At 36.9% G+C, this 26,247-nt stretch overlaps 1 pseudogene; it reads left to right on the plus strand.

The window, feature by feature from the left end:
* The first annotated feature begins 6,904 nt into the window (after positions 1–6,904).
* On the plus strand, positions 6,905–8,512 carry LOC101323359 (ubiquitin carboxyl-terminal hydrolase 44-like; annotated as a pseudogene).
* Positions 8,513–26,247: the final 17,735 nt, after the last annotated feature.

Genomic DNA, 26,247 nt, shown 5'->3' on the forward strand with positions numbered 1-26,247 from the left:
TTTCAAAAAATCCTTGTATCCCTATGATAAACCCCACTTGATCATGGTGTATAATCCTTTTAATGTATTGTTGAATTTGGTTTGCTAGTATTTTGTTGAGGATTTTTGCATCTATATTCATTAGTGATATTGGTATATAATTTTTGTTTTTGAGATATCTTTTTCTGGTTTTTGTGTCATGGTGATGTTGCCCTCATAGAACGAGTTTGGGAGTGTTCCTTCCTTTGCAATTTTTGGAATAGTTTCAAAAGGATATGCATTAACTCTTCTCTAAATGTTTGACAGAAATCGTGTATGAAGCCAACTGGTCCTAGATTTCAGTTTGTTGGGAGTTTTAAAATCACATTTTCAATTTTAGTACTTGTGATTAGTCTGTTCATATTTTCTGTTTCCTATTGCTTCAGTCTTGGGAGAATTGTACTTTTCTAAGAATTTGTCCATTTCTCCTAGGTTTTCCATTTTATTGGTATATAGTTTCTTGCAATATTCTCGTATTATCCTTTATATTTCTGTGGTGTCCATTTTAACGTCTACTTTTTCAGTTCTATTTTTATTGATTTGAGCCCTCAACTTATTGAAGAAACTGTTTTAATCTTCATGGTATATTTTGCCCCTTTGTCATAGATTAATTGACAATAAGTGTGTGGGTTTATTTTGGGCTCTATTTTCTGTTCCATTGATCTATATGTCTGTTTTTTTGTCAGTACCATGCTGTTCTGATTACTATGCTTTTGTAATTCAGTCTGAACTCAGGGAGTGTGATACCTCTGGCATTGTTTTCCCCCTCAGGATTTCTTTGGCAATGCAGGGTCTTCTTTGTTTCCACATATTTTTAAGAATTATTTATTCTAGCTCTCTGAAAAATGTCATGGGTTCTGACCACAATGGTATGAGACTAGAAGTCAATTATATGAAGAAACAACTGGAAAAGCACAAACACATGGGGAATTAAAAGAAATAGGTCAATGAAAAAAATCAAAGAGAAAATCTGATGTTACATTGAGACAGATGAAACTGGAAATGCAACATTCCAAAATCTATGGGGTGCAGCAAAAGCATTTCTAAGATGGACATTTATAGTGACACAGGCCTACATCTAGAAACAAGAAGAATCTCAAATAAATAACCTAACTTTACATATAAAGGAATTAGAAAAACAAGAATATATGAAGCCCAGAGTCAACAGAAGAATGGAAATAATAAAGATCAGACAATAAACAAATAAAATAGAAACCAAAAATAATTTTAAAAAAGATCAATGAAACCAAGAGCTGATTTTTTTAAAACATGAACTAAATTGATAAAACTTTAGCCAGGATTATTAAGAACAAAAGCCAGAGGACCCAAATAAACAAAATAAGAAATGAAAGGGAGAAATAATAAAAGATTCCACAGAGAAAAAAAATAAGAGAATACTACAAACAGTTATATGTCAATAAACTGGTCAACCTAGAAGTAAAGGACAAATTTCAAAAATCATACAACCTTCCAACACTAAATCAGGAAGAAATATACAATATAAACAGACTGACCACTAGTAGTGAAAATGAAAGTATAATAAAATCACTCCCAGGAAACAAAAGTCCAGGGCAGGATGGCTTCATAGGAGAATTCTACCAAACATATTAAGAAGAATTAATACTTATCCTTCTCAAACTATTCCAAAAATTTGAAGGGGATGAAACACTCCAAAACTGATTTTATGAAGTCAATATTACCCAGATATCAAAACCAGAAAAAAAACTAGAGAAAAAGAAAATTATAGCCCAATATCTCTGATGTATATAGATGCAAAAACCCTTGACAAAACATTAGCAAATGGAATTCAATAATAATTTTTAAAGATAATAAATCATGCTCAAGTGGGATTCATACCAGAGATGCAAATTTGTTTCAGTAGTGAGAAATCAATCAATGTGATACTCCACATTAACAAAAGGAAGAAAAAAAAATACTGATCATCTCAATAGTTGCAAATAATGCATTTGAAAAAAATTCAACATCTGTTGATGATAAAAGCTCTTATCAAGTTTTGTATACAGGGAACATATCTCAACATAATAAAGGCCCTTTGCAACAAACCCACAGGTAACATCATAATTAATGAAGAAAAACTGAAAGCTTTTCCTCTAAAATCAGGAACAAGACAAGGATACCCACTTTTGCCACTTCTACTTAACACAATATTGGAAGTCCTAGCCATAGCAGTAAGAAAAGTAAAGGAAACAAAAGAATCCAAGTTGGAAAAGCAGAAGTAAAATCTCACTATTTTATAGATGGTGTGATACTCTATGTAGAAAACCCTAAAGTCTTTACCTAAAAACTATTAGAACTAATAAATTAATTTTATAATGTTACAGGATACAATATTAATAAACAGAAATCTGTTGCTCTTCTAAAAACTAACAATGAACTATCAGAGAGAGAAATTTAGAAATTACCATTTACAATTGCATCAAAATTAAATAAAATAAAATACCTAGGAATAAACTTAACCATAAGGGTGAAAACCTATACTCTGGAAATTATAAAACATTGATGAAGGAATATGAAAAGGATACAAAGAAATGGAAAGTTATCCTGTGTTCTTGGATTGGAAAAATTAATATTGTTAAAATGTCTATACTATTCAAAGCACTCTACAGACAATTCATTCCCTATCAAAATATCCATGATATTTTTCATATATCAGTTACTTTGACTTATTTATCAATTAGATTGCAATATTTCATGACTTTGAGTTCAGTTGTGGAGAATTGCTATTTTGTTTTTGTGATACCATATTTCCTTGATTTTTTTTTTTCATTTTGTTTGTAGCTATACATCTCTGTTTTCACTTTGGATGTAGCAGATGCCAGTTTAACTAAATTTTTTGTTCTCTTTGGTTCTTATGATTCACCAGCATGATAATTAGAAATCTTTTTTATTCCAGAATGTGGTGCTGTAGCACAAGTGGGTGGTTTCTCCCTTTCTTATCAACTGTGACACCGTTTCTGAGCATGCTCCTTGTCTATTAGAGCTCACTTTCATGACACACTTGGGAGCATGTACAGGGAATCAGTAGCAGAGTGGAGGGAAGTGTGGGTATAGCACTTGGTGTATTTGGTGCACCCATCGACGTGACAGGGAAATCCTATGCCTGTGGGAGTGTGGGTGAACTTTCTGTAGAGTTCAACCATTTCAAGGCCATTTGAATTTTTAAGCTTCCCTCTTTATCACTTATCTCCTCCCCCAAGTGGCAGAGCTCTCACCTTAATACTCTCGGTGCTGGTGAAGAAAAATCAGTTTCTCTAACTGCCTTCTCCTTGATTAAGGTAGTCAGGCCCTCTCTCCCTGCCCTCCTTTCTCCCTGCGGAAGACTTGTCTCCTCCTGATAAATCAATGCTGATCAGTGCTTCTTGGAGGTGGGGCAGCACCTGGAATGTTTCTCTTATTACCTCTGCTGTGACCAAGCTCACCTCCTCTGTGACCAAACTTGTATCTTTCTTTTTAGTTGTTGTTGTTGTTTTCCTTCCCTTCAGAGGTATTGGACTTCTGCAAGTTCTGTCTCATGGGTGAGTACCTGTCTGATTCAGCACTCACCCAGTTCTTACCTAACAGGGGCAAGAGTGGTCAGGCAGCCTCATTGGTTCCTCTGGTTCCATAGTCCATATGGGGGTTTATGTATCTCGTACTGGCACACTTGTGAGAAAGATTATTCTTGAGTCCCTTAGGGAAAGACGTGATGTCTGGAAACCCCCACAAAATTGCTCTTGTTCATGTCTGGATGTTAAATTAATTGATTAAAAAGGGAGATAAAATGGAGGAATGTCTTATGCCACCGTGTTGCTGATGTCACTCCCCAGTCTCACTACTTTGATGTTTGTTTGTTCTTGCCTATTGTAATTGTTTTCTACATGACACTCTGTCTTCTACTAGCTCTTTCCTCCAGTCCACCCTATATATCAGGTTAATCTTTCTAAAGAACAGCTCTGGTTATTTCTTCACTTACCCAAAGCATTCAAATGTTCATAGTACAGTTTAACACTTCTCAGCCTGGTGCTTGATAATTCCCCTAGTAATTACCCATTCTACCTTTCCTTCTTCTCTCACTATTCTCTTTGCAATATATGTCATATTCCCAAGCAAACTAGATGATTATCTGTTTCTCAATCATGCAGTTTCTCATTACTGTGATTTGCTGATGATCCTTCTTTCTAATTAAGTTGTCTTTTTCCTATATTTATTGTCATCAAGCTTCCCTGTCCTTCAGTATTTAACTCGAATGTCACCCACTAGATACAAAATTCTCTTTAATCTGCTGCCAGAGTTAATCACTTCTATGAATTTCTAATTCATTTTGTTTATACCTCTCACCATTTTCACATTTATTATATCTTTAGTGTAAGTCTTAAAATTCCTATGGTACTGAAAATTCTTTAAGAATGGGAATTATGAAGTTTATATATATCTGTATTCCTCAATTTCCTGTGTATTAGAAAATCATTACTTTTGGTGCTTATTTAGTTGGTTGAATGAATGCAAGAAAGAAAATACATGCATCTTATTGAGGTGTCAGCCCTAAGCAGATTCACTACAGATGTTTCTGTGTTCATTCATTTGATAAATATTTATTACATACATACTATGTTCCAGACACTGTAATGTCCTATGGGAATTCGTCAATGAACCAGTCCAAAATCCATGTCATCATGGAAAGCAGTTACCACTTAACTTCCCAGGATATTTTACAGTGACTTGTTTGGAAGACAGGAGTTTTGTAGCACAGCCCCTCAAGCTTGTGAAAGCAACTGCAGTATTAAGCTCCTGTCCTGTGATTTGTCATGCCCAATTGCACATTCCCCTCATTCCTGCACTGCAAGTACCCTCCCTGTCTCTGATTCTTGTGTTTGTTTTTGCTCAGACTTAATCTCTCTGGCTGTGTTGACTCAATATTTGACTCTGACCTGCCTCTGAGTCCACTGACACTACTTTCCCCTCACAGACTAACTATTGGCATATTGCTCAAGCACTCCCAGGCATTCATGATCACCTTCACTTCTCCTGTCAGTGTACTAACGGCTTGCTGTAACCTTGTCCTGCTGCTTGGCTCCACATAGGATATATATTGTCTCACCGGTCATTCTGTGTATAAATGCAACAGTAATGCACTTTGTGCCAGTGACAGACAGGCATAAACCAACCACTTCTTTACTGAGGACCCGGTGAGTGCCCAGCATGGTGCTAGGCAATGTGAGGAGAAACAAAGAAGTAACCATCTTCCTCCCCAACATGCACATTTATAAAAATGTATCCTCTAGTTGAGGTACTGGTAAATAATTCGTACAAAGGAAATTAGGGAATGCATTATGACCTCTTTCTCCACTCCTTTTCTGCCTCATTTACCTCTACAGTCTAAGACTAGATTTGTAGCTCTTGGTCTGTAGCTTGAATTAAAAAATAATAGTTGTTGGGCTTCCCTGGTGGCGCAGTGGTTGGAAGTCCACCTGCCGATGTGGGGGACGCGGGTTCGTGCTCCGGTCCGGGAAGATCCCACATGTCTCGGAGCAGCTGGGCCCGTAAGCCATGGCTGCTGGACCTGCACATCCAGAGCCTGTGCTCCGCAACGGGAGAGGCCACAGAAGTGAGAGGCCCACGTACCGCAAAAAATAAAAATAAAGTTGTAGGAGAGTATATCTAGAATTCCATCATACTTATATTTAACTTCTATGAATTCAACTTTAAATGATCATTTAATTTAAATAAAATACTGTTAAATTATACACACATATGTATTTCCTCTTATGTACCATAATTGCTATCTAATACTTTATAAAGTATATGTAGTCACATATATGTTACTCTCCAGGATTGCATACCAAAATAATATTTGTCCCAGTGTTTCTATGGGCAATGTAAAAGAAGCATTAAAAAAAATCAAGAATAATTTTGACCAAATGTTATTTTAAACATTTTTAATGTTTTTTTTTTGTGTGTGTGTGTGTTGGGGGGAGGTGAGAGGGAGGTCCAAGAGGGAGGAGATATATGTATACATTTAATGTTATCTTTAACTTAAGGAATGCGTTTGTAACATAACCCCATGTATAAAATGCTACTCTGAGTAAGTAGAGCTAATAGAGATTAGAAAGGGGAGTAAGGCAAGTCACGTTGGAGTAACCAAAGTAAGGAGGGTACATATGCAGCCATTTTATTATTTTTTTCCAATTTTTATGAAAGCATTTCCTAAATCTAAAATGTCCAAATATTCATACAGTTTCCACGGGAAAAATGACTTCAGAAATGAGTTTCTAAAAATAAATCATTTGGTGTTTATAGCAAAGGTATTGAACTGCCACAGGTAAAGAATGAACTGCTTCCTCTTCAGCATATATATGAAAGCTTATAAGTAGTTGATAAGCCATTGGCTATCATGTAAAAGTGACAACATGTGCGTTTAGACTCATATAAAAGATAATGCTGCACCGACGCGGACTTGGGGCCCAGAAGTGGGTTCCCAGTCTCAGGTGGACAACCTATCCGTCCACAGTCACATAGCAGAGCAGCCTGCCCTCTCCTGGCACTCCAAAGTGGGGGGACGGGGGCAGAGTCGGCTACAGCTTCATGCTGAAGAGTGCTAAGATGGCCACTCTGGCTCGGGATCTTTCCAGATGCTTCAGGTGTTGTGAACAGAGATTTCTTTGGATTATGTGTTTCTCAGCTAAACTAAATGCTAACAACGGATAAGTCAAACACATTGGGCAGTTGAGACTTGTTCAAGGCCATTCCATCCTCAACCCTCAGAAATGGCATTGTGTGGACTGCAATACAACTGAGTTGATTTGTGCTTGCGTTATCTATTCTAATATGTATAGAATAGATAACTAACAAGAACCTGCTGAATAAAAAAATAAATAAATAAAATAAAATTTTTAAAAATGCCAGTGATTCCTCCATTAAATGAACACCAATAATAACTCTTCATGTAACAGGATTGAGAAATTTTGGAAATACTTGCTATATGAATTATGTTCTTCAAGTATTGAGTCATTTACTTATTTTTTGACAATATTTTTTCCAACTTGATCTGAACCGATGGCTGGCTGTGACAGCTAGTGATAAAACAAGATCATCTTGAAGGCATCCTCCAGTCACAGATACAGTATACCAAATGAATGAATGCCAAGAAAAAGAAACAGGCTTTGTTTGCTCCAGACATCCAAGTTTATCATCAGGACTAAGTGGTGGAGCATCAAAGAGTAGAAAGATAGAACTTATTCAGCCAAGGAAGCCAAGTTCATAATACACTTCTCTCTGTCATGAATTTCATATTTTGTTCCAAGTTATGTGGTCTGGAAAGTGGGCCTTGGTCACACCATTTGCTATGCTACACTTAATATGGAGATTAATACCTGATTTTTGTGGTTATGCCTAACAAGATGCTCGAGAATTAATTTGTGAGCTTTTGGATAAAATACAGCATGACCTAGAGACAACTGATACCAGGATACCATCTCATATCCCCACTTCTCAATGGAAACTTATCAAACAGTTTATGAATGTTGTGAATAACATTTTTCATAGATAACTTGTTACTCAGGTTACGTGTCTCACATGTGACAACAAATCAAATATCATAGCACTTTTCTGGAAATTGTCACTGGAATTTCCAGAAAGATACCAATGCAATGGAAAAGATGCTACTTCTCAGCTGTGTCTGGTTACTAAAATGTTGACCAAATTCACAAAAACTGAAGCTTCAGAAGGAAAAATCTATATATGTGACCAGTGTAATTAAAAGCATAGAAGGTTTTCCTCAAACTAGTTATGCTCACAGAAGCCCCCAAACAGCTTATGATATTCCACCTACCTCAGTTTCTCATATTACATCTCAAAGGATTCAGGTGATCAGGACACAATAATTAAGAGAAGATTGGTGTTCATGTTGGCTTTGAAGAAATCTTAAACATGGAGCCATATTGCTGCAGGGAATCTCTGAAACCTCACAGACCAGAATGTTTTATTCATTACGTACCTGCTGTAGTAATGCACCACGGGAAAGAATTTGGCTCAGGATATTACACTGCCTAGTGTTATAATCCCGAAGGAGGGTTCTGAGTACACTGCAATGATTCCAAGCTAAACATGTGCACTATGGATGAAATATGCAAGGCCCAAGCTTATATATATATATATATATATATATATATATATATATTTTTTTTTTTTTTTTTTCAGTACACGGGCCTCTCACTGTTGTGGCCTCTCCCATTGCGGGGCACAGGCTCCGGACGCGCAGGCTCAGCGGCCATGGCTCACGGGCCAGCTGCTCCGTGGCATGTGGGATCTTCCCGGACCGGGACACGAACCCGTGTCCCCTGAATTGGAAAGCGGACTCTCAACCACTGCGCCACCAGGGAAGCCCTATATTTTGTTTTATACCCAGCGAGTTACTGAGAATGGACATTCTAAACACCTGTCTGGTAGCCAACATCCCAAAGAAATTGATACCTCTTCTAATGAAATCCTTAGCTGATCCAAAGACAGTGGGTCTTTCTTCTTGCGATTTATATGTATGTATGTATATATATGTGTGTGTGTGTGTGTGTGTGTGTGTGTGTGTGTGTTTTAAGAGGGTTGACCTAAAAACTTTGAGCTTCATTGTTTTTATTTTCTTACTAATCAGTGCACACTATGTTTACACATTTTGTATCTAACTACAATAAATCTCTTTTTTACAGAGACAGATTAGCATAATTATATGTATATCAATGGCAGTAGGTAACGAAATATTTTTCAAATACCTGGGAGTTTTTATTTATCTCTTTTTAACATCTTTATTGGAGTATAATTGCTTTACAAAGGTGTGTTACTTTCTGCTTTATAATAAAGTGAATCAGTTATACATATACATAAGTTCTCATATCTCTTAACCTTTGTGCCTCCCTCCCTCTGAACCTCCCTATCCCACTACTCTAGGTGGTCACAAACCACCTAGCTGATCTCCGTGTGCCATGCGGCTACTTCCCACTAGTTATCCATCCTACGTTTGGTAGTGAAAATATGTCCATGCCACTCTCTCACTTTGTCACAGTTTACCCTTCCCCCTCCCCATATCCTCAAGTCCATTCTCTAGTAGGTCTGTGTCTTTATTCCTGTCCTAACCCTAGGCTCTTCATGACATTTTTTTTCTTAGATTCCGTATATATGTGCTAGCAAACGGTATTTGTTATTCTCCTTCTGACTAACTTCACATTGCATGACAGACTCCAGGTCAATCCACCTCACTAAAAATAACTCAATTTCCTTTCTTTTTGGGCTGAGTAATATTCCATTGTATATATGTGCCACATCTTAGTTAACCTTTCATCTGTTGATGGACACTTAGGTGGCTTCCATGTCCTGGGCATTGTAAACAGAGCTGCAATGAACCTTTTGGTACATGACACTTTTTGAACTATGGTTTCCTCAGGGTATATGCTCAGTAGTGGGATTACTGGGTCGTATGGTAGTTCTATTTGTAGTTTTTTTAAGGAACTCCATACTGTTCTTCACAGTGGCTGTATAAATTTACATTCCCACCAACAGTGCAATAGTGTTCCCTTTTCTCCACACTCCCTCCAGAATTAATTGTTTCTAGTTTTTTGGAAGATGGCCATTCTGACCAGTGTGAGATGATATCTCATTGTAGCTTTGATTTGCATTTCTCTAATGATTAATGATGTTGAGCATTCTTTCATGTGTCTGTTGGCAATCTGTATATCTTCTTTGGAGAAATGTCTATATAGGTCTTCTGCCCATTTTTGGATGGGTTGTTTGTTTTTTTGTTATTGAGTTGCATGGGCTGCTTGTAAATTTTGGAGATTAATCCTTTGTCAGTTGCTTCATTTGCAAATATTTTCTCCCATTCTGAGGGTTGTCTTTTGGTCTTGTTTATGGTTGCCTTTGCTGTGCAAAAGCTTTGCAGTTTCATTAGGTCCCATTTGTTTATTTTTGTTTTTATTTCCATTTCTCTGGGAGGTGGGTCAAAAAGGATCTTGCTGTGATTTATGTCATAGAGTGTTCTGCCTATGTTTTCCTCTAAGAGTTTGAGAGTTTCTGGCCTTATATTTAGGTCTTTAATCCATTTTGAGCTTATTTTGGTGTATGGTGTTAGGGAGTGATCTAATCTCATACTTTTACATGTACCTGTCCAGTTTTCCCAGCACCACTTATTGAAGAGGTTGTCCTTTCTCCACTGTACATTCCTGCCTCCTTTATCAAAAATAAGGTGACCATATGTGCGTGGGTTTATCTCTGGGCTTTCTATCCTCTTCCATGGATCTATCTTTCTGTTTTTGAGCCAGTACCATACTGTCTTGATTACTGTAACTTTGTAGTATAGTCTGAAGTCAGGGAACCTGATTCCTCCTGCTCCATTTTTCGTACTCAAGATTGCCTTAGCTATTTGGGGTCTTTTGTGTTCCCATACAAATTGCAGAAATAAAACTTGATACTTGATACAATTTCAATTTTCTTAAAGTTACCAAAGCTTGATTTGTGACCCAGGATATGATCTATCCTGGAAAATGTTCCATGAGCACTTGAGAAAAGTGTGTATTCTATTGTTTTTGGATGGAGTGTCCTATAAATATCAATTAAGTCCATCTTGTTTAGTGTATCATTTAAAGCTTGTGTTTCCTTATATATTTTCATTTTGGATGATCTGTCCATGGGTGAATGTGGGGTGTTAAAGTCCCCTACTATGAATGTGTTACTGTTGATTTCCCCTTTTATGGCTGTTAGTATTTGCTTTATGTATTGAGGTGCTCCTATGTTGGGTGCATAAATATTTACAATTGTTATATCTTCTTCTTGGATCGATTGCTTGATCATTATGTAGTGACCCTCTTTGTCTCTTAATAGTCTTTATTTTAAAATCTATTTTGTCTGATATGAGAATTGCTACTCCAGCTTTCTTTTGGTTTCCATTTGTGTGGAATATCTTTTTCCATCCCCTTACTTTCAGTCTGTATGTGTCTCTAGGTCTGAAGTGGGTCTCTTGTAGACAGCACATATATGGGTCTTGTTTTTGTACCCATTCAGCCAATCTGTGTCTTTTGGTGGGAGCATTTAGTCCGTTTACATTTAAGGTAATTATCAATATATATGTTCCTTTCTCCATTGTCTAAATTGTTTTGGGTTCGTTATTATAGGTCTTTTCTTTCTCTTGTGTTTCTTGCCTAGAGAATTTCCTTTAGCATTTGTTGTTAAGCTGGTTTGGTGGTGCTAAACTCTCTCAGCTTTTGCTTGTCTGTAAAGGTTTTAATTTCTCCATCATATCTGAATGAGATCCTTGCTGGTTAGAATAATCTTGTTTGTAGGTTTTTCTCCTTCATCACTTTAAATATGTCCTGCCAGTCCCTTCTGGCCTGCAGAGTTTCTGCTGAATGATCAACTGTTAACCATATGGGGATTCCCTTGTTTTTTTATTTGTTGTTTTTCCCTTGCTGCTTTTAATTTGTTTTCATTGCATTTAATTTTGGACAGTTTGATTAATATGTGTCTTGGCGAGTTTTTCTTGGATATATCCTGTATGGGACTCTCTGTGCTTCCTGGACTTGATTAACTATTTCCTTTCCCATATTAGGGAAATTTTCAACTAGAATCTCTTCAAATATTTTCTCAGTCCCTTTCTTTTTCTCTTCTTCTTCTGGAACCCCTATAATTTGGATGTTGGTGTGTTTAATGTTGTCCCAGAGGTCTCTGAGACTGTCCTCAGTTCTTTTCATTCATTTTTCTTTATTCTTCTCTGCAGTAGTTATTTCCACTACTTTATCTTCCAGGTCACTTATCCATTCTTCTGCCTGAATTATTCTGCTATTGATCCCTTCTAGAGTATTTTTAATTTCATTTATTGTGTTCTTCATCATTGCTTGTTTCATCTTTAGTTCTTCTAGGTCCTTGTGAAATGTTTCTTGCATTTTCTCTATTCTATTTCCAAGATTTTGTATCATTTTTACTATCATTATTCTGAATTCTTTTTCAGGTAGACTACCTATTTCCTCTTCATTTGTTAGGTCTGCTCGGTTTTTATCTTGCTCCTTCATCTGCTGTGTGTTTTTCTGTCTTCTCATTTTGCTTATCTTACTGTGTTTGGGGTCTCCTTTTGGCAGGCTCCTGGTTCATAGTTCCCGTTGTTTTTCGTGTCTGTCCCCAGTGGCTAAAGTTGTTTCAGTGGGTTGTGTAGCCTTCCTGATGGAGGGGACTAGTGCCTGTGTTCTGGTGGATGAGGCTGGATCTTGCCTTTCTGGTGGGCAGGTGTACGTCTGGTGGTGTGTTTTGGGGTATCTGTGGACTTACTATGATTTTATGCAGACTCTATACTAATGGGTGTGGTTGTGTTCCTATCTTGCTAGTTGGTTGGCATAGGGTGTCCAGCACTGTAGCTTCTTGGTCTTTGAGTGAAGCTGGGTGTAGATGTTGAGATGGAGATCTCTGGGAGATTTTTGCTGCCTAATATTACGTGGAGCTGGGAGTGCTCTTGAGGACCAGTGTCCTGAAGTTGGCTCTCCCACCTCAGAGGCAAAGCACTGACTCCTGGCTCTAGCACCAAGAGCCTTTCATCCACAGCTCAGAATAAAAGGTAGAAAATGTGGAAAGAAAGAAAGAAGATAAAGGAAAATAAAATAAAGTCAGGTAAAATAAATTGAAGTTATTAAAATAAAAAAAATAATTATTAAGAAAAAAAATTTTTTAAAGAAAAAAACAAAAATAAAACGGATGGATTGAACCCTAGGGCAAATGGTGAAAGCAAAGCTATACAGACAAAATCTCACACAGAAGCATACACATACACACTCACAAATAGCAGAAAAGGGGAAAAAAATTATAAATCATTCTCTCAAAGTCCACCTCCTCAATTTTTTGATGATTTGTTGTCTATTCAGGTATTCCACAGATGCAGGGTACAACAAGTTGCTTGTGGAGATTTAATCTGCTGTTCCTGAGGTTGCCGTGAGAGATTTCCCTTTCTCTTCTTTTTTTTGCACAGCTCCCGGGGTTCAGCTTTGTATATGGCACCGCCTCTGCATGTAGGTCACTGAACGGCATCTGTTCTTTGCTCAGAGAAGACGGGGTTAAAGGAGCCGCTGATTCGGGGGCTCTGGCTCACTCAGTCCGGCGGAGGGAGGGGTACAGATGTGGGGTGAGTCTGTGGCGGCAGAGGCCGGTGTGACATTGCACCAGCCTGAGGCTTGGTGTGTGTTCTCCCGGGGAACTTGTCTCTGGATCCCGGGACCCTTGCAGTGGCGGACTGAAGAAGCTGCCATGAGGGGAGGTGGGGATAGTGACTTGTGCTTGCACACAGGCTTCTTGGTGGTGGCGGCAGCAGCCTTAGCGTCTCATGCCCGTCTCTGGGTTCCACACTGTTAGCTGCGGCTCCTGCCCTTCTCTGGAGCTCGTTTAAGCAGCTCGTTTAATCCCCTCTCCTGGCGCACCAGGAAACAAAGAGGGAAGAAAAAGTCTCTTGCCTCTTTGACAGCTCCAGACTTCTTCTGTACTCCCTCCCTTCTAGCAGTGGTGCACTAAACCCTTCAGGTTTTGTTCTCGCCGCCAGTCCTCTCCCTGCAATCAGACCAAAGTCTGAGCCTCAGCTCCTAGCCCCATGTGCCCCGGCGGGTGAGCAGACAAACCTCTTGGGCTGGTGAGTACCAGTCGGCACCCATCCTCTGTGCGGGAATCTCTCTGCTTTGCCCTCTGCATCCCTTTTGCTGCGCTCTCCTCCATGGCTCTGAAGCTTTCCCCCTCCAACCTCCACAGTCTCCACCTGCAAAGGGGATTCCTAGTGTGTTGAAACCTTCCCTCCTTCAAAGCTCCCTCCCACTGGTGCATGTCCTGCCCCTATTCTTTTGTCTCTGTTTATTCTTTTTTCTTTTGCCCTATCCAGTTATGTGGGGAGTTTCTTGCCTTTTGGGAGGTCTGAGGACTTCTGCCAGCATTCAGTAGGTGTTCTGTAGGAATTTTTCCACGTGTAGATATATTTCTGGTGTATCTGTGGGGAGGAAGGTGATCTCCACATCCTACTCCTCTGCCATCTTCTTTTGAAACCTCTACCTGGGAGTTTTAAACTTTTAGTTCTTACCTCAGACTGGTGTTGCCTCTTTTATATGTTGATGTCTTAATTGGCTCACATCATGAATTTGTGCAGTCTTCTACTGAAGAATTTTAGGTGGCATCATTTTATATGTTTCTTATTTATCTTTTGTTGCTATTTTCTATACAAATTCTTAGACAGAATATTAGACTTTCTTCACTAATAGTCTTACCAAAAACAAGGCATTTCTTTCAGATTTGTATATTGGAAGTTATGTTTGCCCCCTGAAGGGAGTTAAACTACTACAAAGTAAAATGTCAAGGTATCATCTAATTACTCATTGATCACACTTACTAATATTCCTGAGACTTTGTGTGTTACAGGGCTCAGAATAGACATTACTTTGGTTAATGGAACTTCCTTTTCCAAAAATGTATTAAGTTTTTATAATTGTTCTTTATTTGGTCTAGTCAAACTGCATACAAATAAAGATGACAGCTTTATAAGTATTAGGTTGAAAAAGACGTATATTAGGAAATTTTCCTTAAATTTTAGAGAACAAGTCATTTGGGGAAGCTGATCTTGAAGTGCAATGAGAATTTATCACTGAACAAGGAAATCATTCATACCGAAAATACAATTTGTGTATTAAATGGCTAAGGTTTAAAATAATTCATCTATTAAATACCTATACAAGTTGTTACTTCAACTGTTAACAAAATTATACCTCATTAAAGATTCATGTGGTCAAGATAAAAAGAAAACAACTATATTAGTTATCCAAAACTATTTACATAGGTATTATACTCTTTGAGCACTGATTCTCTTTAGCTCTGGTACCAGCCTGGGTTAATAAACTAAAAATGTGTACCGGGGGTTGTAAGAAATATTGATTTTTCAAGTTTTCTTATTAGTAAAGTGATAGATGACACAACTTTTAATTATATTCTTTATGTCACATCAACTCCCAGAACATATGTTTTATCTTCCTGCCATTCATTTTTTATGGACATGTATTTTATCTTCCTGTATTCATTTTTTAAATTTTTGACAAAATATTTCAATTATAGCAAATATGTAACTGACAAGAAGTCCTTTCCTATCTAATTGGTTTACCTGTCTGTATGACTCATTTGCATCTATATGTACACAGCTGCAAAGTGAAGTGAATTCAGTTTCATTTGATCAATGTAAACAAAGTGTGTCATTTGGGGAAAAGATCATGTAAACAAGCAAACCAAATCATTCTGTGAGGGGTCGCAGTCATTATTCATGGTGGGATGTATGGAGCTCACATATATAGTAAGATCAGTTGAAATGACATGGCAAATACCTGTGGGCATATTTTCACAAGAATTTCTCCATCATTCAGTTTCATACTACACACTGGAGAAAAGGAAACTACTCACTGTTGATGTCAGAAAAATTAAAGTTTACAAATATTCTTATTTTTTTCTACTGTGTGTTTTTGCTTTGTGGTTACCATAAGACTTACATAAAACTTCTTACTGGTATAATATTCAATTTTTAGACGATAACAAAATAACTTCAATCACATTAAAAAAGTATATCCTTTTACTCCTCCCTCATATATTTTATGTTTTTGCTGCCACAATTAACCTGTCATTATATTTTATACCCATTAACAAATTATTGTAGCTATAGTTATTTGTAATTCTTATGTCCTTTAATCTTTATATTAGAGTGAAAAAGATGAACACACCACAATATCACAGTATTAAAGTATTCTGAATTTGACTTTATAACTTAAAACTTACCTGTGTGTTTGATATCATATGTTTTCATGTAACTAATTAGCACCATTTCATTTCAGCTTAAAAAACTCCTTTTAGCATTTCTTAAGAGACAGGTCTAGTAGTGATGAACTCCTTCAGCTTTGGTTTGTCTGGGAAAGTCTTTATCTCTCCCTCATTACTGAAGGACAATTTTGCCAGATAAAGTATTCTTGGTTGGCAAGTTTTTTTTTTGTTTTTTTTTTTTTTTTTTGCTTTCTTTTATCACTTTGAATATATCATTTTACTCTCTCCTGACCTTCAAAGTTTCTGCTAAGAAATCCACTAATAGACTTATGAGGGTTCTCTTCTATATGAAGACCCTTGTTTTTTTCTCTTTTTTAACTCACACAGTTTTATTTTAATATGTGTTTTATAATACATTTTTGTTGTTCTTTAAGCATTTTAATGAGGTTTTCAAACCATTCTTTTTATTTTGAAATAAATGCACAGAGAAAAATATGACAGTAATGTACCCACAATTTAGGAATTAATATTTTGCCATATTTCCTTTATTTTTTTCATGTTCCTATATTGTTTTCTTTATTTTTTTTAATAAAAGGTTACAGATACTGTTGCAGTCCCCTTTGCATCCTGTACTTTTAAGAAGCATATGTATTTCTCACATACAAATTGGTGTCTTTCCCTGCACTCCCATTCTTTCTCACATATTCATACAACATTGTACCGATTTTTGTTTTTATGAGTTACAGAAATGATTTCACGCACACATATCTTCCAGAAACTTGCTTTTTCACTCAACTTTATTTCTGAGATTTATTCTTGTCAGTACATGTAAATCCAGCCCCTTTGTTCTAACTTCTGTACAGTGCCCAGTCAAATGGAAGTACATCCTTCATCCGTACAGTCCCCACTGAAGGATATATGATTTGTCACCAGTTTCATGCTGCTGCCAGTGCTGCAATGGCCACCATACTTGGGTGGAGAATATCATTTTGAGTTAATTATTTTAGGAAATCTAGGAGCTTCATTCATGAACTTGGATGACAATATCTCCACTCAGACTTGGGATGTTCTCAGCTATTATTTCTTTTAATAAGCTTTCTGCTCCTTTCCCCCTTTCTTCTCCTTCTGAAACTACAGTAATACGTATACTGTTTCCTTTAGTGGTATCCCACAGTTCACAAAGGTTTTCTTCACTCTTTTTCTTTATGTTTTCTTTGTTGTCCTCTTGAGACAGAAAGACAAGAGTGTAGCCATCTTAGAAAAGGACCAGGGAGTGACCTTGAACAAACAAGCTTAACAAACTCAGCAAAACAAAGCACGTGAAATCTTGGGTGTTTGAGACAATACCAGAGATCCAAAGGGGTAAAACATTATCTCTCTTCCTTTGGTTTATGTACATAGTTTCAAAAGGACAAAAGTGGGACTATAAATCCACCACATAGCAGAATCACCAAACTCCCAGTTCCCTGAGATATAGATGAAGACCTGACACACACTCCTGTTTTGCTTTGTTTTGTTTTTCTTCTTTTGCAGGGAGCAGACCCACAGCAGATGAAAACTTCTGACTGCAAGCACATAGACATCAGACCTGTTTAAACCAGAAGATTGATGATGTTCAAAACTTCACTTTGATGCCAACCAGTCTGAGAATTGAGCACAAGCTGGTCAGACACCCTGTAGCCCTCTCCCTCACACTGCCTTTAAAACACTTACCTGAAAGTCTTCAAGGAGTTGGCACCCTTTCATGTTCTCTCTCCCTTGTGCACAAGTTATCCTTTCAATAAAAATTATTGTTTGCCTAAAAATCTTGTGGGAGATTTTCAAAAATCTGGAGAAGACCTGGTAACATTTCTTGGCAAGCCAGTCAGTAGGGACAGCTGTGCTGGGACACCCCTTTTGTTTGGAGGTGGGGGGGGTCCCAGACTCCAGGGTTCTTGGACGAGAAGGGTTATTTTCATAGCATAGGACAAGCAGCCACCTGAAGCTCTTCTGTTTCATCATCCTTGAAGCTAGTAAGTCCCTGTTGGGGCTTTCAGTTTTTGTTCATCTACAATGGGAAAACATAACTTTTCCCTTTATATCTCCCTTTCTCTCTATCTCCCTTTCTCTTGAGAAGGAAACATCCTCCTTCTGTTCTGTTGATGTCTGGTTTGCTCTTCCAAAACCTGAAAATCCTAGACTGATCCCTTTGTATTGGGTGCGGCTGGGAATTGATTTCCTTTTGCATGCTTCTGTTGTTGTGGTGCACCCTGGGGGATTATGCTTGCTTTAATTACCTCTTTGAATCTCAATGGTATTTTTCTGAGTGGCGTTGGTTTTGGGGAGGAAAGGACTTTTGTGACATAAGTTGATGGAGCCACAGAGGCTGCAGCCCTCTCTCAGCTCAATGTTATTTATGGTTACTCTCCACCTTGGAACACACAATTTCTGAGCCATGGATTCCTCTGATTTTTCTCTTTGTCCATTTAATTGGGCATCTGTGTGAATGTTATAAGATGGTTGAGTGATATAACATGGTAGTAAGCAGAGATTGGACCTAGGCTAAAGTGTATATTGTTGAAAAATTGAAAGGAATTCAAGATCTGATAAAGGAGTACTCTCTGCAGTCTTTAGTGGCCTAGGGTTTGTTAGAGCAACTCTATTGGAGAGTAATTTGGGACCACTTTCAGGCCTCCATATATTGAGACAGGAAATATAGAGGAATACATTCAACCCTGGGCTCTGTGTTAATTGGGCATCTTGCCCATAGGACATTGGCCTCTTGCCAAAGGCAGCTCTCAGATTCTGTCCAGCAGCTGCCTGAGCATTTTTGTCTCAGGGACTGTCCCGAGTGCTGACAAGTGACTGGGCATCACTAACCCACAGCACTTTAAATTCTGTAGTGAAGGAAACGGGGCTCTGGTCCTATTCTGGTCTGGTTTGCTCTGATCTGTGAGATGTCTCTGGTAAGTGGTGGATTCTCACTTGTAGTGACACAAGGGTATACTTCTCTACTGGGATGCCTTGACGGGAAATTTTCCTTTTTAGGGGGAAAGTTGCAGAACTTGGTCACCTGGTTTTGAGCAGATTGCCACTTTAATTGGATTTTCCCTTCTGGGCTGTGGAATCCCTTGGCCATCTGGCACCATCTGAGTAGTGACTGGGAACATCCTCTGTTAAGACCGAGGCTCATCTGTAACCCCTGTCTGAAACAGTAGGTAGGAAATCTTCCATTCTCATGGTGGGGAGCAGCAACCCTGAGAGACCATTAAGAAGTGGTTTATCTAGCTCTGATCTGTATGTTTCTGGCAATAGCAGGTTTGTGAAAGAACAACTGGGAATGAGAGCTCTATTCCATTTTGTAGTTGTTCCCTAGGACGTATTTTACAAAATCTGAAAGATCTTAATTATACTCCTATAAAGAAATATAAAGGAAGATTTTTTAACATTGCATGGCCACAATATTATTTAGACTCCAGAGGGGAAAAAGAAAAAAAATTTAGAACTTGTTCTTTTTACATATGCAGTTAGAAAAAGCTGGCTTGATAAAATATTTTTTTTCAGACCCTGAGAGAACAAAAATATGCCTAGGAGAAAACTTGAAGTTATGACTTTTACCATGGCCTTGAAAATACACACACAGCCCACATTGCCTGAGACTTCAGCATTGGGTTAACTAATAAAATTTCAAAACAAAGGAAAAAAAGGGAAAGAGGCCTTTTTTAAACTCAAGTAAGTAAATTTAACTTATTCCAACTGCTATTTGTGATTTTGCATTTGCCAGGTGAATTGCCACTACACACAGTCATGATTCCCTATTTTTCCATTTGCTTTTTGTTTAAAAGAGGGACATGTTTGAAAAAGTTAAGGGAATTGTTGGGCTTATCCCTTTGTTTTTGTCCTACAGGAATTAAATTTTGTTTTGTGTATGTATGTTTGCATGTGTAATGTAAGTGGTCTGGACATGGAAAACAAATTTATTTCTCAAATGCAGCTCCTTGGGGTGAATTCTCCAGAATTGGACCACTTTCAGTCACAAGACAATGAAATATAAAAAGATGATTTTCCTTTGTAATATGACGTGGCCATAATACTCCCTAGATTTAGGGAAAAGTTGTCTCTTAATGTATCTTTAAACTATGGTACTATTATGCAATTATAAGTGTTTTCTTATACAGAGGGAAATAGGATAAAATTATAAATTAATAAGTTTTGTATTAAAATTTCTGATTCATGAATAAGTTTTAAAATGAAGTTATGAGACCTTTGTCTGGAAATATATATGTTTATGTGTACATTATGAATATATGTCTTTATCTTTGGATAGTATTAACAAAATCAACTTGTGAGTGAACTCTATTTAATTGGCTTAAATAAAAGTAAGCACTTACTAATCAAACATTTCTAAAAATCAACAGAAACCAACCAAAATAAATTTCTGGTTCATGTGATTTGGGGAATATTCAGTATTAACTTAATATCTGGTATTTAAGTTAGGTTAAGTTTTTAATTAATACAGACATGTCGTTAGAGTCATCAATATTAAGTATAGTACTTCCATTGAATCTAGGTTTACTTAAAGACAATAATTTCATATTATATCTTTGGCAAAATTTGTCAGCAAGAAAATTAACTTGGTATGATGATATTTTCATAAGTAATCAAATATAGAAAAATGCAATAAAATATTTTAGGTGAACTATTTGGGAATAATTACGTTTTAGATTTTTTAGATTCTTAGTAAGGAAAATTTAGAGTTTGCTAAATTAAGTTAAATAATGAGAATTCATTGAAGGTCTAAATCATTTTTTAAATGAGACAAAATCCTGGAACATTGGCTGCTAGAAAAGTCTAATTCCACCTACGTTTCCCTTCTTATGAGAGAAAAGCTAAAGATGTTTGGGTTTATTAGACATATGTGCCACATTAAAAAGATAAATTATTCAATGAAAAATGCATTTTTTAGAGGTCATGGACTATGTTCTTAAGTTTGCTAATCAGGAAATACTGGTATGACAAACAGTTCATATTGACTGCTTGTTAGTTTTCACTAGAGATTAAGGCTTTTTTAAGGGTTAAAAATGATAATATATGTAATTAAACACCAATATAATAAGGGAAGCATTTTATTTTTTTTTTATTTTTAACATCTTTATTGGAGTATAATTGCTTTACAATGGTGTCTTAGTTTCTGCTTTATAACAAAGTGAATCAGTTATACATATACATATGTTGCCATATCCCCTCCCTCTTGTGTTTCCCTCCCTCATACACTCCCTATTCCACCCCTCTAGGTGGTCACAAATCACCGAGCTGATCTCCCTGTGCCATGTGGCTGCTTCCCACTACCTATCCACCCTACGTTTCATAGTGTATATATGTCCATGCCACTCTCTCACTTTGTCACAGCTTACCCTTCCCCCTCCCCATATCCTCAAGTCCATTCTCTAGTAGGTCTGTGTCTTTATTACCATCTTAACCTTAGGTTCTTCATGATCTTTTTTTTCCCCTTGGATTCTATGTATATATGTGTTAGCATATGGTATTTGTTTTTCTCTTTCTGACTTACTTCACTCTGTATGACAGACTCTAGGTCCATCCACCTCACTACAAATAACTCATTTTCATTTCTTTTTATGGCTGAGTAATATTCCATTGTATACATGTGCCACATCTTCTTTATCCATTCATCCGATGATGGACAAGTAGGTTGCTTCCATCTCCTGGCTATTGTAAATAGAGCTGCAACGAACATTTTGGTACATGACTCTTTTTGAATTATGGTTTTCTCAGGGTATATGCCCAGTAGTGGGATTGCTGGGTCGTATGGTAGTTCTATTTGTCATTTTCTAAGGAACCTCCATACAGTTTTCCATAGTGGCTGGATCAATTTACATTCCCACGAGCAGTGCAAGAGTGTTCCCTTTTCTCCACACCCTCTCCAGCATTTATTGTTTGTAGATTTTTTGATGATGGCCATTCTGACTGGTGTGAGATGATATCTCATTGTAGTTTTGATTTGCATTTCTCTAATGATTAATGATGTTGAGCATTCTTTCATGTGTTTGTTGGCAGTCTGTATATCTGCTTTGGAGAAATGTCTATTTAGGTCTTCTGCCCATTTTTGGATTGGGTTGTTTGTTTTTTTGTTATTGAGCTGCATGAGCTGCTTGTAAATCTTGGAGATTAATCCTTTGTCAGTTGCTTCATTTGCAAATATTTTCTCCCATTCTGAGAGTTGTCTTTTGGTCTTTTTATGGTTTCCTTTGCTATGCAAAAGCTTTTAAGTTTCATTAGGTCCCATTTGTTTATTTTTGTTTTTATTTCCATTTCTCTAGGTGGTGGGTCAAAAAGGATCTTGCTGTGATTTATGTCATAAAAGTGGGATATATATTGTCAGTGATAGAATTTATGAAGAATGGAGATACCTTCACTTTAGGGGAAAAAAAAAAAGTGAGAGAGAATAATTTTGTCCTAGAGCTGGTTGTTTCCGGATGGGAAAAATAAGGTACAAACTAATGTGGATAAAGAAAGTGATGTAAGGTTTATTAAAAAAGAACCTTGAGAAAGTTTTGTGCACGTTCAAAACTGTCTAAGATTAGATTAAATTTAATTAAGTAAATTAATTTTGTTGTTAAAATTAAGCTTGTACAAGACTCGAGTTTGGTTTTCTCTCTCTGTTAAGGAACAAAGTTTTTCCTGGAATGCTGAATTGCTTTTTATAACAGACCATAAGTTTCTTTACGTTTTAAAGTCATCTCTAGTGATCTATTGTAATTTTCTGTATTTCCCTCCAAAGTCTTTTATTGTAAATTAGGTTAAATAAGTATTATTTCACAGTGAGCTAAGATACTATTTGACTAGGTGTTTTGAAATTTTTAATATTTCTGATAAACTTCCCAAGGATCAAGTTTAGATGAAGTTCTTTGGATCTCTAACTAACTTTGGGATATTTCAAAGGGCACTTGATGCACCTTAGAGAGAAATATTACATTAATTAGGATTATTTGATAAATTAAATACATGGAAAATGTTGTCAAATAATGATAGATATTCTTAGGTTATATTGTATGGGTAAATGTCATTAATGTAGGTGTTCTAGAAATTATACAATGTTCCTTAAATTTGAATATGTCCTGTATAATGTTATCAGTCATAATTCTAGTTATTTTCTTAAAATGCTATATGCCACAACAACTTAATTAAACTTCTTTTTCAGTTGCATGTAATCAGATCTTTAACCATGTCTTTTAAGTCTTTTGTCATTCATAGACAGTTATTATTTCACTCTAATGTTTTGTAAAAATGCTTCATCTTTAAGAAGATTCGTAAAGACTTTTTAACAAGTACAAGTTTCTGATAATGTTCAAATCATACTGCTGAACTGGGTAAGAAATTAAACAGTTCCAACTGAAAGTTATCATTTTACTTCTAGCCATACTTCTGACCATAATGTTTAGAATGAAAGGAAAATTTTCTAGTGAAGTTGCCACAGAGTATAACTACCCATGACATGTATCACTGCTTGCTGTAAGTCTACTACTTGAAGAACATGTACAGTGTTTGTGTGACAATTTGGTATAATTGATACAATGTATAGCCTATAAAATGTGTCCCCATTGGCATACCTCTGTACTTGCTTGTTATGTCTAATTTGTTTTTCCCCAACATGGATAATTAGGCAAATATATATATTACACGTGATGGACCCAGGACAGGAAACAACCACACTGGCACTGGGGGACAAATATTTTGCTCATCAATGCTTTCTATTCAAAGATTTGCAAACAAAAAGCAGAAATGATATAGTAAATTTTCACATATCAAAGTATGGAAAAGTTATTCTGGTTAACTAGGACAGCCTGTTTTGTGACTTGTCAAATATATACTGTATATCTGCTTTAAACATTATGGGAAAAAATACATATAAAACTCAAAATAGAGTAACTGTGGTTCAGGCATCCAAAATAGAGCTAGATGATCATTGTGGATGTGATTTCAGGCACATTCCATATTCTCACATTACTGAGAACTTGAATTTCTGAATCATATCAGACTTAAGTTCACCACCAGCTGTTCTCAAAACAATATCAGTTAGCAGCTGCCAATGGCAACCTTATGGCCTCAATGTAACTATAGAACAAGAAGTGCCATCAAAACAGTGGTCTACCATACTTGGGGCAGAAGGCAAGGATACTCATCTTGGAGACTTATGGTCCCCCACAGCTATGGGATAAGTGGCAACTGTAACCTTCATCTGTGTGCCCTGACTGCCTCAGTTCTCAGAATTAGTCAAAAGCAGCTATGCCAAGTACTACAGTTTGTTGAAATAGGGAATATATTTCAAAACAATGCATACACTCATAGGGAAATATTAGGCTCTCTTAGATAAAAAGATGAATACCAAACTTGGTTGCCAGTCTCAATGCTAAGTTGCACCATGAAAAACAATATTTGGTTGTGCCCTCAAACTAAGTGGGACTCAGGGGACACTCTAACCTGACCCATAGTAAAGACTCTGTACAGAACAATATACAGTATATGGGAAAGGGAAAGTTCTGCTGGCAAGATAAGCTCAATGAAAAAGTGGTACTATCTGACTTTACTTGTAAAAACAAAAATTTTAATGTCAACAGAATAAGAATCTGATGTAGCACTCAGCACACTGAAATAATTTCTTTGTTGCAAGTGAATAAATCTTTTAACAACTTGTATGTGGAAGACAAGCTGTTCTTAGAAACCAGTTAATCTCCACATCTTGAAATCAGTCTAATGGAGGCTCAGTGGTCAGAAGAACAGTTAAAGTTATTAGACCAAGAAATGGAACAAGTACTGAACACATCTGTTCTGAAATACCACAAGGTCGAGCTTACAGTAGACCAAGGGGGAAAACATAAAATTTGCTTGATTAAGGAATATGACAATGTTTGCAAAGGGTACTTTGGTGACTTGGTTGCATATTTCCCACCCAGGAGTCCATGTCACTGGGATTGGAGCTTATCATCCTGACCATAGTGACTCTCATAATCATCTTTCTTCTTAGTTGTGATTAAACACATTGTAAAAGTTGCTATCATGGCCTGGTCTGTAGAAAAACTCCCAGCAGATTTCAAACACTCTGTAATAGGGTCCAGCACTCTCCTAACTCAAGCCAGGTAGTTAGAGACTATTATGCCTCCCATCAGGAAGGGACAACAGCCCTGAGTCAGCTTTGAAGCAATTTCTGAAGATGGACCCTTGCTCTTCATCAACCCCTTAAGAATAAGGCGGCATGAATTCTGAGGGGAAATGAGACAGGGAAACGAGTGTAGCCATCTTGGAAAAGGACTGGAGAATGACCTTGAGCAAACAGGCCTAAAAACCCAGTAAAACAAGGCACCTGAAAGCCTGCGTCTTTGAGACTATAACCAGAGGCCCACAGGAGTAAAAGGTTATCTCTCTTCTACAGGTGTATGTACATAGTTTCCGAAGGACAAAAGTGGGACTATAAATCCACCACATACCAGAATTACCAAACTCCCAGTTCCCTGAAAGATATAAAGGCCTGACACACACTCCTAAGTTGTTGAGGTTTTTTTGTTGTTGTTCGTTTGTTTTTCAGGAAACAGACCCCACCAGATGAAAACTGATTGCAAACACATAGACCCCAGACCTGTAGAAACCAGAAGGTTGATGATGCTCAAACCTTCACTTTGATGCCAACCAATCTGAGAATTGAGCACAAGCTGATAAGGCACCCTGCAATCCTCTCCCTCATACTACCTTTAAAACCCCTTCCTTGAAAATCCTCAAAGAGTTGGCACCCTTTCATCTTCTGTCTCCCTTGTGTACAGCTATCCTTTCAATAAAAATTATTACTTGCCTAAGAATCTTGTGGGAGCAATATTTCTATGGTATTGCTGTTCAAGAATCTGGAGAAGACATGGTAACACTCTGCCTAGATCATTTATATGACCTATCTTCTACTTCATGGATCCTTTCTTTTTTTAAAAGATTAAATCTGCTATTGATGTTCTCTTTTGCATATTTTACGTCACTCATTGTATTCTTCAGCTCCAGAATTTCCATTTGGTTCTTTTTTAAGATTTCCAGCTCTCTTTTAAACTTCTCATTTTGTCTGTGTATTGCTTTCCTGATTTCATTAAATAGATTTTCTGTATTTTCTTGTAGCTCAATGAAATTTCTTAAAACAACTGTTCTGAAATTTTTTATTGGTTATATCACAAATTTCCATTTTGTTGGGTTTGTTTACTGGACAACTGTTGTGTTCCTTTTATGGTAACATGTTTTGTTTTTGTTTTGTTTTTTTCTTCTTTTCATTTTTCACATTCATTGAAGTCTTACTTTGGTGTCTTTGCATTTGAAGAAGCAGTCACCTCCTCCATTCTTACAGGCTTGCTTCTAGAGAGTAATAAATTCCATCAGCCCTATTAGGAATTCTGAGCCTTTCTCAGAACT

Source organism: Tursiops truncatus, chromosome X, assembly GCF_011762595.2.
Source record: "Tursiops truncatus isolate mTurTru1 chromosome X, mTurTru1.mat.Y, whole genome shotgun sequence".
NCBI classification, from domain to species: Eukaryota; Metazoa; Chordata; class Mammalia; order Artiodactyla; family Delphinidae; genus Tursiops; species Tursiops truncatus.